This window comes from Leptonychotes weddellii, chromosome 9, assembly GCF_054177405.1.
Source record: "Leptonychotes weddellii isolate Sample4059 chromosome 9, ASM5417740v2, whole genome shotgun sequence".
Lineage (NCBI taxonomy): Eukaryota > Metazoa > Chordata > Mammalia > Carnivora > Phocidae > Leptonychotes > Leptonychotes weddellii.
In genome coordinates, this window is record NC_138377.1 from 111,510,518 (window position 1) to 111,527,881 (window position 17,364).

Below are 17,364 nucleotides of genomic sequence, written 5' to 3' on the forward strand. Positions count from 1 at the left end.
AGCTCTTTGTAGGAGTAGGCTGGGAGCACCAGCTGCTTGGCAACTGGAGATCCTGGGCCCGGGAAAGGTGCAGAGAAACCCCCTGTCCCCCGGGAAGGGCCGAGCCCCGGTGGCAGCCCCTCTAGTTGGGAGAAGGGGGCCCGGGGCCCGGCCGGCTCCAGATCCAAGCAGCAGAGCGTGAGTGTTTGTCGACTGCCCTACTCCTTCGTTGTAAAGACACGGTGAGGTCATCAGCTGCTGACATCTAGACAGAGTGAGTAATTTTGAATTTGAGAGAATAAAGGGATAAGAAGGCATTCTGCACAAGAAATTCAGGAAAACAAAGAACAGAAGAACAAGTCGATACAAGAATGACTTAGCATTAGGAGAAGTAACAGCCGGCCAGACTTGTGTGTAGGTAACAGAGTGGCGAGGAGTCTCAAGTCCTGCAGGACAGCGGACGTTTGATGCCTGAAGCTCTCCAGCCTCCTTTCCCACCCTCTAAAGCCCAGCGCCTCCGATCCACAGGACAACCCCGAAGCACTCTGCCAAAAGTCCCACCACTCCCTGGGGCGGGGGCGGGGAGTTTGTGGAGTGATGGTGGGGGCTCAGGAGGGATGGGGATGGGGGCGGACCTGGATTTGAGGAATCCTGGTGGGTGAGAGTTGGCTGGCTGGTAACTTTCTGGACTTGGGAAGTTACTCGGAGGGAGGAGTCAAGGGTCATTCATGTCTGAGGCCAGCGGGGGGAGGGGGGGCTCCCTGGTGACAAGGGCATGGATATGGAAGTTTGGGAGGGGGGCCAGAGCCGGGCGCTGTTGGACTTTTCCCTTTGTTTCCTAAAGCTTTGCTGAAGGATAATTTACATATCATAAAACTCGCCTGTTTTCAAGTGTAGAATTCAGCGGTTATTAGTGTATGTACAGAGTTGCGCGGCCATCACCACAACCTTGTTTTAATGAGCCCTGGAGCTTTCCCGAGACCCGGAGTCTGGTCAGGCCTGGGGGCGTGGTCAAGCCTGCCTCAGGGGCGTGGTCTGGCGACAAGGTTAGGCCCACCTCGGGGGCGTGGTCGGCCTAAGGCCTCGGGGCGTGGTCAGGTCAGGCCTCAGGGACCTGGTCGGGGGTGGATGCGGAGTTGAGAAGGCCCTTTGTTTAAGGCCAAGGTGGAAGCTCTTTGCGGGGGTTGATGCAGAATGGTCAAGACAGAGTACCGAGCAGACCCTTAGTTCAACGCCTTGGGCACTGTGTTGACTTAGTGAGTGGAAGGGGAAGGAGAAGCCAAAGACAGAGAGAGGTAGGAGGAGGAGCCTGTCGGGCCAGAGACCGAGGGTGACACCACAGGTGATGCAGAAGGAAGATCAGAGGGCTGGGTGGCTGCAGTGCGGGAGGTGGGCGGCCAGCCCCCACCGAGAGCGGAGTGAGAGGCTGATGGAGACGAAGCAGGAACAGGAAGATTTCATAGAAACCTGGGCACCTCGGTCTCCCTCGCCCCGCCCTCGTCACCAGTCCTGGCAGAGTTCCCTCCTCCTGTCCTCTCCCCTCCATCCATTTCCCTTCATCTCCAACCGGCCTCTTCGTCACCACCGCCACCCGCCCCCACCCCCACTCCGGGGCCCGCCCCATTTCCCTGGGGCCTCCTCCAGTCCACTGTCCGCAGCGTGGCATCCAGAAGTGTGATGACATGTCAGCCTGCCCCAAACGCCGCTTCACGGCTTCTCACGGTCCCCGGGAGAGAACTTCAGTCGCGTTAGTAGCGCTCTGCCAGACCCCAGCGGTCCTGCCTCTCCGTGGGCCCCCGGCCCGCCCGCCTGCCTGCCCAGTCTGCCCAGTCTGCTCACCGCACTCCAGTCGCCAGCCTTCCCTCGGTCCCTCCCTGAGCGAGCCAGGCGCTTCCCCACCATGCAGTTCCTCTGACTGGAACACTCTTCCCCCAGCTCTTCCCATGGCTGGTTTCTTCTCATCTTTCAGACTCCCTGGCCGGGACTGGTCCATTTAGACCCTTTCCTGGTACCTTCCCTGTGCCTTCCTGACACTTGCCATTTGGGTATATTTTTGTTTTACTATTTTCTTTCTCTAGACTATCAGCTCCCTGGAGACAGACCCCAGCTCCAGACTGTTCACGCTTGAATCCCCAGAGCCTAGCGCCCTGCCTGCCCCTTACAAGTGTGTTCTGCGATCCATTGAATGGATGGAGAAACCTTAACTGTATCTCATAGTTTTCCTTGGCACCGCTTTCCTGTTATGACAAATGTGGGCCAAAGTATCCACCCTCCCAATCTCTCAGGACCGCTAAGGAGAGAGGGTTCTTTGCTGTATTGTTATGTGGCTCTGGCTGGTTTTTTAGGGCACAGGAAAGCCTTTTGACTTTCTTCTGATCTTGGGGCTCTTTGTCCTGCAGACTTGGTCCCGTGTGGATCCCACACCAAGTTGTGCCCCACGCCACAGGGGGTCTGGCCTGAAACCCAAAGGTGGTGTTGTCCCCCAGGCTGCATCTCCTGGGCACATGGCCTTTGAAGCCACCCAAAGCCATTTCCAGCCCTGCCTGGGGGTTTCTTTCCCAGAACCCCAGACAACTCGCTTCATGACTCTTTGGTGTGGTTTTACAGCAGGTTGGATTTTCTCATTTCTGATGTCTGGAAAGGGAATCAAATTTCTCTCCTCACCCTGCCACTTTTTGCTCCCTCTGTGGATTCTGGGACGTGTTGCCCATCTGTCAATGATGTTTTAGTTCTTTCTTTGTTGTTGTTTTGGAGCAGTGGAGTCTGTGCTCTTAACACCAGGTGCTGAAAAATTAAACTTATCATCAGTCGCGATCATCAAAGCAAGGTGGGGTAGAATGGTTTCAACTAGTCCCAAATTTCCTGAAGGAATTTGGCCTCTCGTCAATTCTCCTCTCCTGAGGCTGACGTTACTAGTAGAACAAGGTTCTCGTCCACAGCCCAGCACAGTCTGGGATTACTCGATTAAAATCCCAGGCAATGGTCTCAGTGCTAAACACAAGAAAGGAACCATTTCTTGACCGATAATACATTAGCTGTTTTTTGCAATCGGACTGTGGGACTCTAAGAATAGTATATTTTTTTCTGGAAGCAGAGTTTTAACAACTAGAAAGCTTAATTAAGCTTTCCTGCTGCACTTTTTTTTTTTTATTGAGTTAGTAGCAGGAGAGTATTTTTAGAACTAAAGTGATTATTTCGTGTAACAGATACACATCTGAATATTCTTAAGCCTCTATCTAGGGCAAAACATAACTGAAGAGTTGACTTCACAAGTCTGCAAGTATGACCAGTTGTTTTTACACACGTCATCATCGTCATATCTATTCATTCCATTCATTCATTATTTATACCCTGCATTCTTTCTTCCTAAGTACAAGATGGGGTGGGGTTGAGAGGAGAATTTTTATAAATGATTTACAAAGTTGGCCAGCATTGAATGTTTTTTTGTTTGTTTGTTTTTATTTTCTTTCTTTCTTTCTTTCTTTTTTTTTTCCCAATTCCCTCTGGGTTTGCTGGTCTGGGTGAGCTCCCTTCATAGCTTTCTGTCTCATTTGGTTTTTTTTCTTTTATTGAGAGGAACCAGGATATCACGTAGAGGCAAATGTTTTGTATGTTACTTCGAATAGTAAAAATAACATTAAAAAGTTTTGGTCTGAGGGAACTGCTGGTTAAAAAGAAAGCAGCCACTTAAATGAAATTACGAAGTGTGCGGTGTCTCAGCAACTTATGGTGACAAAGTACCAGATGGCATGTTTTCAGATGAAGGCTCGAGCTAGATTGGATCTTTCAGCCTCTAGTGAAAAACAGGACATAAACAGTGGCCCAAAATAAACTTTCAGATTTGTCGCAAAGGCTCCTGGTATCCAAGTAGAGTAAAGGTGATTTTAGTATTGATAATGTGGAAAATGCAGTTTGCAAATTATGGCCACTACAACTCCTGGTTAGGATCGCTGAAATATTTCTGGCAAATAATGGGAATCATCTAACAGAAATAGAGTAACTGATCTGAAGTAGACGTGATCCACGTTGGCATAAATCATCCACGAGTTTGGCAACGGGCTTGAGAAGAACGTGCGAGAAACCTGCGGGTGGGGCGGGGCGGGGCGGGGCGCGATGAATTCTATTTAAGGAATTCTCCACATTCTCTGAAATGAGTTTGCTGGTTCAGATTCATCCATGAGATCCACGCAAAGATATGGGACTGGGCAGGACTGTCCCAACGAAAGGTGGCATGTGAAGACAACTCCTTGAGGTGGCCACAGGGCACACGCAAAACTCAAGTCATTTCTTGTTCTTTTTGATATTTATGGTATCAGATACTGTTGTTCCTGAAAGCCACATTTCCATGCTTGCCTTTATTTTTTTAAATATTTTATTTAGTTGCCAGAGAGAGAGAGAGAGAGAGCATAAGCGAGGGGGGAGGGGGAGGCAGAGGGAGAAGCAGGCTCCTGAGCAAGGAGCCCCATATGGGGCTCAATCCCAGGACCCTGGGATCATGACCTGAGCCCAAAGCAGATGCTTAACCGACTGAGCCACCCGGGCGCCCCCCCACGTTTGCCTTTAGAATGAGTTTCAGAACTCACCCGTCCCTCTTCCTCTGCCAAATGCTACAAATCCAGGAACCTTTTGGAAAGGATCATGCACCTTTTCTTCTGAAATCATAGATCTCATTCAGTTAGGGCTTGTTTCACAGACCTGCAAAAACGTCAGGGCTTCTCCTCATCTTCAGATATTCCCCTGGCTTAGCCTCCTCCAGGGTACACAGAGACACGCTCCCTTTCTGTCTAAGGTGAATTACAGAACCCAAGTGACTCAGGAGAGCCGCTGCCACCCACAGAGCCAGCAAGACATCCTGCAGGGCACCCCCCACGCCCCACCCCCACCTGTAAGCAGTCTCAGCCTCAGGGAGGGGAGCACCTGGCCCCAGCAAATGCAGGGTCCTGCGAGTCTTAGCAGCACCATGGTTTGCCAGAGGTAGAGGAGAATACCAGTGGTGTTAAATGCAATTTCCTTCCTTAAATGTGGACTCTATTTCACTAAGCAGGGTACATATTGTTAAAGCAAAAAGGGATGAGAAGAGGGAACCCTGGGTGGCTCAGTCGGTGAAGCATCAGACTCTTGGTTTCACCTTAGGTCGTGATCTCAGGGTGGTGAGATCCAGCCCCAGGTCTGGCTCCATGCTCAGCGGGGAGTCTGCTTGGGATTCTTCCTCCTCCCTCCCCTCTCCCCCCTTTGCTCCTTGTACCCCCCAACCCCGTGCTCTCTCTCTTCTCTAAAATAAATAAATAAAATATTTTTTAAAAAAGAGTATGAGAAGAAAACATAGGTACTGGTAAAATGATGCCCATATGCCCACATTTTAAGTAATGCCTTCTTCCCCACACGGTGGTATTTTTCATCATTTTCTCCGCTTTCTTTTCTCCTTACTCTAATCTCTTTGCTCTTTACACTTCCTAAGTCTCCAGAATTCCTGTCACTTGGACGTGAGCCAGAAAACTCCCCCAAAGGGTGTGGTTTGCTCCTCCGCGGCTGACTCACGCCCCTCTTGCTGCTACCTGGTCTTTTCGATGCCATTTTCTCACTGCCAGGAATTCAACTCTGTCTGCAAGTTGCTGGTTTGAAAGCCGGATTCCAGATCTTATTTTTGCAGTGACCCCAGATTATTAGGCTAACTGTAAATATTTTGGTTGTGAATCGGATGTAAAGGCTGTGAATTTCATATGAAACAACAGCTTAATTGCTCAAATTCCAGCTCATTTTTTGTTGTTGTTCTAAACAAAATAAGCCACATGGAAATGTTTTGGAGAAACCTCTTTATTGAAAACTGTAAGTGGCTGTGGCATATTAGTGACACAAATAAAAGCACATATTGAATTAAACCCTATTTCAGGTCTCTAGTCCCAGACAATGTGACATTAAATAAAAGGGTGAAGTTTTCCAAGATTGCTCTGGTTGCAAAGAGTTAAACTGATAATGTGTGCTTATAAGACTGACTAGTAGCAATCGAATGCTTGCTTAGAGAAGGGTCACTTTCCGTGTTTTCCCAAATGAGTTGGTCCTAAAGAAACTGAAAAAAGTGTTTTATTTTCAACTACAGTAGAAACAAAAATATATTTTTGTCTCATATTAAATATGTATATTACATTACATAATATTGGTAGAAATGGAATACTATACAGTCAGTGATTATATATATCTGTATTTATCAATGTGGGTTTTCACAATATATTAGGTGAAGAAAGCAAGTTATAAAATAGTATGTATACTAAGATGCCATGTAAGTAAGCCCATATGTTATGTGTGGGATTCATAGGCAATTTCTGAATAAAAAGGTAGACAAATATTCATCCAAAGATTGGCGTGGGTTGGAGGGTTCCGTGGATGGGACGCTTGTTCTTCACGCTTCCCTTTAGTCTGTCATGTTGCTTTTGTAATCAGAAAAAGACTAATATGAATTATAAACTATAAAAAAATTACATGGATAGAGGATTCTCTCAGGAAGACTGAGATTAAGGGGTATTCCTATGGTAAGTAAAAAAGAGAAGGTTTTTCCTTTTAGGAAAGTCTACCAAGTGCTTTTATGCGTGATTGAATTAACTAATCAATGTACAGGACTCATCAGTAATAGCTCAAAACACAATTTACCCAGATTATTTCAAATAGTAAGATCATACTAACAATATTACAACTGGATTTTCTATTTTTTTCTCTACCAGTCCAATCAACTAAAAATAAAGAGCATATATCCAAAGAGAGCAAGATGTAAGTACTATTCCTTACATAGCATTTAAAACTCCCTATATTTTATTTAAAATTTAGACATAGTTTTGGTTTACTAAATTAGACTGCATATCCTCAAAGAGGGGATAGTTATTTGGCCAATAAATCTAACAGTGCCTTTTATCAGTTTCAGAGAATTATGAACAGCCTTGGATTAAGGTGTTTTTGGAATACCTGATAAAATAAACACAAATATTTAAAAGATAAGACCTTTAGGAAAGATACCTCCTTGTACATTTTTGTTCGAGGTAAAGAATGGTACCAAGACTACTGCAAACCAGGAAAAAAGCAAATAGGACTTCCTAGTACTTTACAGAATTTTCCACGTGATTGTATTTTCACACATTAATTTCATGGGACGCTTGTTCTTCATGCTGCCCTTTAGTCTGTCATGTTGCTTTTGCAACATGCAAATTTTTACTTGCACTGGGCTTTGGTCTGAGGGGCCCGTGCTGGAATGGTGGCTGATCAATGAATTGAGTTGGAAGGCTTACCAACTATCATTTTTTAATTACTGCAGCAGTGGCTTGATGTTGGTGTTAACCAGTAAGGACAGACTCTCAAACCTGATACGTTGTTAATGCTGAGTGTCCATCCATTTCACAGCCATGGGGACAGCAACTCCCATTCATGGCTTCTGGAAGGATTACTAATCTATCCAAAAATAGTTTATTGACAGATTTGTAGAGTTGCATCACTGTCTTTGATTTTAAAATTGAGATATAATTCAGGGCGCCTGAAATATGGTGCTCAGTCGTTGGCTCAGTCAGTTAAGTGTCAGGACTCTTGATTTCTGCTCAGGTCATGGTCTCAGGGTTGTGAGATCAAGCCCAAGTTGGGCTCCATGCTGGGCGTGGAGGCTGCTTGAAGATTCTCCCTCTCTCTCTGCCCCTCCAACCCCCACCCCCTTGCGCACCCACGTGCGCGCTCTTTCAAAATCAATCAAACATAAAATTGAGATATAATTCACATACCATAAATTCACCCCTTTAAACTGTGAGACTCGGTGGCTTTTAGTATATTCACAAAGTTGTGCAACCATCATCACTAACTCCAGATCATTTTCATCACCCCAAAAAGAAAGTACACACCCATTAGCAGTCAGTACCCATTTCCCCCTCCCCCCACCCCCGGCAACCCTTTGTTTCTATGAATGTGCTTATTCTGAACATTTCATATAAATGGAAACATACAATATGTGGTCTTTTGTGTCTGGCTTTTGTCCTGTTTTCAAGGTTCGGCCATGGATGTAGCATGTGTGAGTACTTCATTCCTTTTCATGGCTGGTAATATTTCCTCACATGGATAGACCACATGGTATTCATCCGTCCATTCATGGATGGGCATTTGAATTCCTTCTCCTTTTTGGCTCTTGTGTATATAAACATATATGTATAAATTTTTGTGTGGATGTATGTTTTCAATTCTCTTAGGTACAGAGGAGTGGAATTGCTGGGTCATAGGGTAGCTGTGTGTTTGACCTTTTGAGGAACTGACGATCTGTTTTCCAAAACAGCTGAGTCAGCATTGTACAGTTGACAATCTCCTCCAGCAATTAGGTTTCAGTTACTCCATGTCCTTGGCAACCCTTGTTATTGGCCACCCTTTTGTTTATAGCTGTCCTAGTGGGTGTGAAGTGGTATCTCATTGTGATTTTGACTTGCATGTCAAAATCAGTGACTAATGATGTGGAACATCCTTTCATGTGCTTATTGGACACTTAGATATCTTTTTTGGAGAAATGCTGATTCTAATCCTTTACCTAATTTGTATTTGGAGTTCTTTTCATTGTTGAGCTGTTAGACTTCTTTATATACTAGGCCCTTATCAGATACATGATTTGAAATAATAGTTCCCATTCTGTGGGGGTTTTTTCATCCTCTTGACAGTGTCCTTTGAGGAACAAAAGTTATTAATCTTGATGAAGTATAATTTATTTTTTTCTTTGGTTGCTTATGCTTTTGGTGTCATATCTAAGAAATTTGCTTAGTCCAACATTGTGAAGATTTATACCTATGGTTTCTTCTGAGAGTTTTTTATCTTAGTTATTACATTTAGGTCGATAATCCCTTTGAGTTAATTTTTGCAGGTGGTGTGTAGTAATCGTCCAGTTTAATTTGTTTGCATGTGAATATCCAGTTGTTCTAGCATCATTTGTTAAAAAGATTATTTATTCCCTCATTGAGTTGTCTTGGCACTCTTGTCAAAAATTAACTATAAATGTAATGGTTATATGGATTCTCAGTTTTATTCCATTGATGTGCATGTCTATCTTTATGCCAGGACCACATAGTCTTAGTTAATGTAGCTGTGTAGGAGGTTTTGAAATTGGGAAGTGTGTGTCCTACAAGTTTGTTCCTCTTTTCAAGATTATTTTGGCTGTCCTGGGTTTCTTGTATTTCCATATGAATTTTAGGATCAGCTTATTCATTTCTGCAAAAAAGGCAGCTGGTATTTTGATAGGGATTTGCACTGAATCTGTAGATTAATCTGGGGGGTATTGCCATCCTAACAATATGGCAATTTCCCAATCCATGAACATAGCACTTCCTTATGTTTATTCAGGTTTTTCATTTTTTCAGTGATGCTTTGTAGTTTTCAGTGGGGAAGTCTCATACTATTTTCGTTAATTTATTTCTAGGTATTTCATCCTTTTTAATACTATTGTAAATATAATTTAATTTCCTCCATTTCCTTTTCAGATTGTTCATTGCTAATGTGTAAAAATCAATTCGCTTTCGTATGTTAATTCTGTGTCCTGTTGAACTTTTATTAGCTCTACTTGTGTGTGTGTATTTCTTATGATTTTCTATATACAAGATCATGTCATCTGAAAATGTTTCAATTCTTTGTTTCCAAAAGGATTTTATATTTCTTCTTCTTGCCTATTGCCTGGGGTAGAGCCTCTGCAACAAAGTTGATTAGAAGTGGTGAGAGGTGACAGCTTTGTCTTGTTCTTGATATCAGGGTGAAAGCTTACAACATTCTGCCACCAATATGTTAGCTATAGGTTTTTCATAGGTGTGTTTCATCAGATTGAGAAATTTCCCTTCTAGTTTTGCTTTGTTAAATATCTTAACGTTAAAACATTTGTCAAATATCAAATGTTTTTTTCTGCATCTATTGAGATAATCATGTTGTTTTTGTCCTTCATTCTACTAATGCAGTGTTTTACATTATTTTTTACAAGAGTTTGTGAATAACTGGTGTTAATTATTCTTCAGATGTTTTATAGAACTCACCAGTGAAGATGTATTCATTCTTAGACCTTTCTTTATGGGAGCTTTTTGATTACTAATTTGATCTTTTTTCAATCTATTTAATTTTTTTCCTTCTTGAGTCAGTTTGGTGGTTTGTGTCTTTTTGTAAATTTCTTTGTTTCATCTAAGTTTCCTAAGTTGTTGGCATACAAATTCCATTGTAATTCTTTTATTTTTAAAGGGTCAGTAGTAACCTTTCATTCCTAATTTTAGTAATTTGAGTCTTCTTTATTTTTTTCTGGTCTAGCTAAGGGCATTTCTTTTTGTAAAAAAAGAGATTTTATTTATTTGTTAATTAATTAATTTATTGAAAGAGCGCAAGTGGGGGAAAGGGTAGAGGGAGAGGGAGAATCTCAAGCAGACTCCCCACTGAGTGCAGAACCTGATGTGGGGCTTGATCTCATGACCCTGAGATCATGACCTGAGCCGAAATCAAGAGTCGGAGGCGTAACCTATTGAGCTACCCAGGCGTCCCTAAGGGCATATCTACTTTGTAGATTTTTTTCTAAGAACCAACTTTTGTTCTTTTTATTTATTCTTTTATTGAAGTTTTGGTTTCACTTTTCTGTTATTTTTCCTACTCTTTATTTCATTTATTCTGACTAAAATCTGTATTATTCCTTTGTTCTGCTTCCTTTAGGTTTAGTTTGCTATTTTTTTCTAGTTTCTTGAGGTTGCAGCTTAGGTTATTTATCTAAGACCTTTATTTTGTAAACATAGCCATTTATAGCTATATTTTACCCTTTAAGTATTGCTCTAGCTGGATCCCATATGTTTTGATATGTTGTGTCTTCATTTTCATTAATCTTAAGGAATTTTCTAATTTCCTTTGTGATTTCTTCTATGATCCATTGGTTAAATTAGGAATGCATTGTTTAATATTCACATATTTGTGCATTTCCCAAATTTCCTTCTTCTATTTATTTCTAATTCCATTCCATTGTGGTAAGAGAACATACTTTGTATGATCTGAAATCCTATTAAAAATATTAAGACTTGTTTAATGACCTAGCACATGATTTGTCCTAGGGAATGTTCCATGTGCACTTTAAAAGGATGTACATTTTACTGTTATTGAGTATAATGTCCTAAGGATGTCTGTTAAGCCTACCTGGCTTAAAGTGTTGTTCAAGTCTTCTAATTCTTTGTTGACTTTCTGTCTAGTTGTTCTATCCATTGCTGCAAGTGAGGCACTAAAGTCTCCAAATGCCATTATTGAATTGCCTATTTCTCCCTTCAATTCTATCAGTTTTTGCTTCATGTATTTGGAGCTCTGTTGTTAGATGCATATATGTGCATAATTACTTCTTGATGGATTGATCCTTTTATCACTATGTAATGATGGTCTCTAGTAACAATTTTTGCTTCAAGTCTACTTTGTCTGATATTAATATACCCACTCCAGCTTTTAGTTTGCATGGTAGATCTTTTTCCACCCTTTTACTTTCAACCTAGTTGTGTCATTGAAAAAAATGTATCTCCTATAGGCAGCACTTAATTGGATCATGATTTTTACACATTCTGCCATCTTTGCTTTTTAACTGGAGTGCTTGGTCCATTTATATTTCATGGAACTACTGATAAGGTAGGATTTAGTCTGCCATTTTGTCTTTTTGTTCCTCTATTCTCCCATTACTTCCATGCCTTCTGTTGTGCTAGTTAATACTTTCTAGTGTACCATTTTAACTCCATTGTTGTATTTTTTGCTATATATTCTTTAGTTATTTTCTTAGTGGTTTCCCTGAGTATTACAACTAACATCTTAATGTATAACAATCTAGTTTGGATTAATATCAACTTAATTTCAGTAGTATATAAAAATTTTGTTCCATATAAGTTTGTTCCCTCCCCTTTCCTTTGTACTGGTATTGTCATACAAATTTTGTGTTTTTTCACTTTGTGCCCATCAACAGATATATATTTGCAGTTGTCTCAAATCAGAGAAAAAAAGCGTTACAAACAAAAAATGCATTTCTGGAGTATTTTATATTTACCTATGTAGTTACTTTTGTTAGTGCTCTTTATTTCTTCATGTGGATTTGAGTTATTGTCTATTATCCTTTCATTTTGGCTGGAAGGGCTCTCTTTATTATTTTTTGTAGGGAGGGCTTGCTAATGATGAATTCTGTTTTTGTTTACTGGAAATGTCCTAATTTCACCTTCATTTTTGAAAGACAGTTTTGTTGGATATAGAATTGTTTGATAGTCATGTACTTTAGCACTTTGAGTATGTCATCCTACTGCTTTCTGCCTCCATGATTTCTAATGAGAACCCCCTGTACATGAATAGCTTCTCTCTTGCTGCTTTCAAGATTCTCTCCTTGTCTTTATCTTTTGACAGTGTGATTATGTGTCCAGGCATGGATCTCTTGAGTTCATCCCACTTGGGATTCATTGAGTTTCTTGGGTATGTAAATTAATGTTTTTCACTAAATTTTGAAGTCTTTAGTCATTGTTTTTTCAAATATTCTGTATCTTTCTCTTCTCCCCTGATAAGACTCTCATTATACCTGTTGGTACATTTGATGGTATTTCATGGGCGTCTAAGGCTCTATTCATTTTTCTTCATTCTTTTAAAATTTCTGTTCCTCACACTGGATAATCTCAATTGACCTATATTCAAGTTTGTGTATTCTTTCTTCTGCCTGCTCAAATCTGATGCTGAGTACCTCTCAGGAATTTTTCATTTCAGTTATTTTATTTCAATGCCAGAATTTATATTTGGTTTTTTATAATCTCTATATTTTTATTGTATTCTCTATTTAGTGAGACATCATTTCCATACTTGAGCTATTTAAACATATTTTAAATAGCTGACTTACAGTTTTTGTTTACAAAGTCCAATGTCTGGACTTCCTCGGGTACAGTTTATTCACTACTTTTACCCCTGTATATGGGACATAGCTTCTTGTTTCTTTGCATGTCTCATGATTTTTTGACAAAAACTGGATATGTTAAATAATAATGGGGGAACTCTGAAAATTAGATTTGTTTACCCTTTTGCCAAGGATTGGATGAAGTTGTTGGGTTTTGTTTGTATAGGGACTCATTTCTGTAAGTCTATATTCTTTGTAATGATGGTCACTTATGTTTCTCTCGAGTGGTTTTGTGGTGAGCTAATGATTGGAACCTGAAACGAATAATCCTCTTAGTCTTTGTTGAGGGCTTTGTGTGCATGTTGGGACACCCTTCAACATTCAGCCAGGAATGTTCACTTAGGCTTCACTTTCTGTTTGTACAGATCCTCAAACCTCAGGTGAGAACTTAGGATGTTCTCAGGTCTTTCCTGAGGCATATAACCTTTGGCTTGTGCAAAGTCCCATGCATGAGCATTACCATCCAAATTCATGAGAATGTCAGAGATTTTCAAAGTTGCTATGGATATCTCATTCCTCAGCTTTTCCTTTTAAGTTTTTGGTTAGCCTAGTGTTTGCTGGGATGGTTATCCACTGCTTCAGGCAGCCACAACTGCCTCTGATTTTTTTTTTTTTTAAGATTTTATTTACTTATTTGATAGAGAGCGAGAGTGCGAGAGCACGAGAGCATAAGCAGGGGGAGCAGCAGGTAGAGGGAGAGGGAGAAGCAGGCTCCCGCTGAGCAGAGAGCCTGACGTGGGTCTCAATCCCAGGATCCTGGTATCATGATCTGAGCCAAAGGCAAACACTTAACCAACTGAGCCACCCACGTGCCCCACCTCTGATTTTTTTTTTTTTTTTAATAAATGTCCTTGTGGAAGAGGCTTTTCACACCCAGCAAGCTCTGCTCAGGCAAAATAAAGACAGCCTTGCAAATGAGATCTTTCAGGGAGTCACCAGACAAGTTAAATAGTGACAATTCTCTGGAAATGAGGTTTTGAAGGAGCTCTAACCCCCTTTTGTCCCCTCCAGTGGCTTCTATGCAGGTGCTTCTACGTTGATTGTAGATTGTTGGTTTTCAAGAATACAGCAGAGTTGGGGGGTGGGATGGAAAATGGGCAAATGAGAATGTTCTTACTGTTCTTACTGAGATTCAGCTACTTCTCTTGAATAAATATTCCTTGGATTGCTGTAAACCTTTGGTTAATTTCCAGAGTTCTGAAAAAAAGTTGATTCTGACATGTTTTGACAATTTCCTCCTTGCTTTTATGGAGGGGAGAATTTTTGGAGGTCCTTACTCCATCATTTTTGCTGGCTTTAAGCATTTAATGCCCTTTTATTTTTAACAAAATTAATCTGGCTAAAACAATGAAGCCACCATCATCAACATTTCTAGGCATCCACATGATTCAAGCTCAACTATTCTATAAACAGAAATAGCTGTGAGAACAACCAAACTGGATACAATATGAGTTTTAGCAAATGTCCACAGTCCAAGTGAATACTGCCATCGTTTTGCAGTAGACAGACTCAGAGTTTTAAAAAATCCTTTCATTATGCAAAAAAAAAAAGGAAGGAAGATAGATTGATCAATCATGGATTATTAGTCTCAAAAATCCTATGAGAAACAAAACCTGATATTCTTTAACACAGGTAGCAAGAATACTCCACACTCTACCGTAAGGTGAATGGAAAAAAACCCCAAAACTTGTCAATCCTTGCACGTCTCTTAACTACATATAGAAATGATCTCTAAATGCTCTACCTTCTGCCCAGCCACCATACTGGGCAGCCAGTACTTCTGTGTCTCCAAAGTACGAGGGACCATATAGTCATGCTTCAAAGAGAACATCTTAAGCTGTAAAGCAATCTCTTTTCCTGACCAAGGATACCAGTCACTGAGCTATGATTAGTCCCTTTTTTAGAGACATTTGCATTACATTCAGTTCTATTAGCTGATGACACAGGGAGGTACTTTCTGGGTAGGGACAGTGAGACTTGAATGATTTGTAAATAGACATGGAGCTATTTTCCAAAAATACAGACTTTATAAAAAATTCCCTCTGTTTAAGAGAAGGCAAGCAAGATATTCACTGAATTCCTGGAGAAATGTAGGAGAACCTCATTAGGAGTAAGCAGGAGTCAGTGGAAACCACAAAAATAATAAAAGCATAGTAAAATGGCCAAGGTTATGTAAGGATACGTATTTAAATAAGATTCCTCAAAAGAGTATGTTTACAAGTCTGTGAAATGAATTTACATCTCAATATTTAATTACATCAGGTTGCATTAGTGTTGGCCCAGTTAGGAATCCATGTTCATAAATCATCTGAATAAAAATGTTTTGACTTCTGCTAAAGTAATGCATCATTTTAAGCTTTCTGCAGTAAAGATAAAAATGTTTGATTTTTCAATTCAGGAAAGAGAAACCTAATTTTACTATTAATAATTTTTTAAGCTGGCTGTCAAAGTCCCCAGAGATTACAAAATAGGTATGTATTTTAGGAAAACCTATATGCAAAGCCTCATAGCTAATTGATGTTCAAGTCATTTTTCTGACTGTAAACATTTTAATTCGTAATGCTAAATGTGGAAAAGAAGTGAGATGCACATTAAATTAGTCAGACAAGCCAGATGTGAAAGGTTTTAGGGAGTGGTATGTACGTTGACCAAGATATTTAATGGGAACCTCACTTTTCTGGAAGAGGAGGGCCAGATAACAAAGGAGGTCATCACTCTTCTCTATTAACCAGAGTGGATCGTCCACCAGCCAGAGCTCTTCTGTTTTAAAAGTTTTTATTATTTATTTATTTATTAAAGATTTTATTTATTTGACACAGAGAGAGAGATAGTGAGAGAGAGAGAGATCACAAGCAGGGGGAGCGGCAGGCAGAGGGAGAAGCAGGCTCCCTGCAGAGCAAGGAGCCCGATGTGTGGCTCGATCCCAGGACTCTGGAATCATGACCTGAGCTGAAGGCAGCCGCTTAACCAACTGAGCCACCCAGGCGCCCCTAAAAGTTTTTAAAATGTGCTCAAAATATATATTTTATTCGCTGAAGATGCAACATCTCATCTACACAATGTTATGTAATCAAGGATTTTGGTGTGATAACACTTAGACATTTTGAAGAACACTGATAGGGTAATCCACTTAAAATGGACCCGCCTTGCACTGTGTCATAAGAAGGCCTATACCCATCAGGGTATCCTAGATTTAAAAATTTACCATTAAGGGGCACCTGGGTGGCTCAGTCGGTTAAGCGTCTGACTCTTGACCTCAGCTCGGGTCTTGATCTCGGTCATGAGTTTGAGCCCCACGTGAAGCCACACCTCAGATTACTGAGGTAAACTTACCCGAACAGACTATATTTTCCAAGTAAGTCACCTTTTTCTTTTGCATTCCTATAATTGCATAAAGTATTTCTCCACCTAGTATACCTGTTACTTAAGAAAACACATACATACTAACTTTAGAGTTTTCTGCAAAGCTCTGGACTCAATTCGAAGACGTAGCACATGGGCCACTTTTCTCCAGTCTCCAACATTCCTTTAGAGTATCAGAGGGTTCAGAATGACAGCGACTGCGATACAAAATTTTTCATAATCAACAGCACCCAGGAAGAAGCCAGATTACAAATTCCATTTCTCATCAGTTAGGCTGGGTGCTGCACTGAGGATTGAGATTGAGACTGCCCTAAAAGGTTGGTGAATGCGCACTGTACATAATGGGTACAGAGAGGATGCTCGGACTGTTTGAGCGTCTTTGTAAAGTTTCAAACAAGTTAAGGCAGAAGTATTACGTATCCTTACCTCATCAAGCCTCCTGAACATTGGGTTAGCACCTTTCAGAGCTCCATTTTTAAGACATAGGATCATCGAGGGCGAAACAGAAGATGTTGCGGTGTGTTTACTGTCGCTTAAATGAGAAGGCAGCCGCCACTCAGGCCCCAGTGACATTTGTCAAGTTTCATGCCGCATTTTTCCGTTGCCAACTTATATCCATGTAGAGGTTACACTAAAACTTCAGTTATCCCAAAGATGAAAGAAGTGTTATATTTTGATATAGATCTTCAGTTCCTATTATACTAAAAGCCTTTGAAATGTGAGGGCTGACCAGGCCAAGCTATGAAAGGGACAAGAGGAAGGAAGAACAGTGGAAATGCAGTGGGAACACACGGTAACATTCTGTCTTCACCATTCTACAGGGAGGGAGTCTGCTTTCCGGGCAGCAGGTGGTGTGACTGAAAAGATCACACATTCGTCAGGAACCGTGTAGGATTTTTAGCACTGTTAGAGCTTAGCATTACAGATTTAGGGCAGCTAATAAAATTCCAGAGACCGAGTTTTTGACAAGTCTGAAATTTTTTGGAAATCGTTTTCCTACCAAGTAAGTCTTCTTGGTTCCCCTTTTAGTTCTGCGCTAGAGAAAACTCTGTATAATTAAAATTAAAAAAGAATCGCTTCGCAGCAACCAGATGAACATCTGGCAG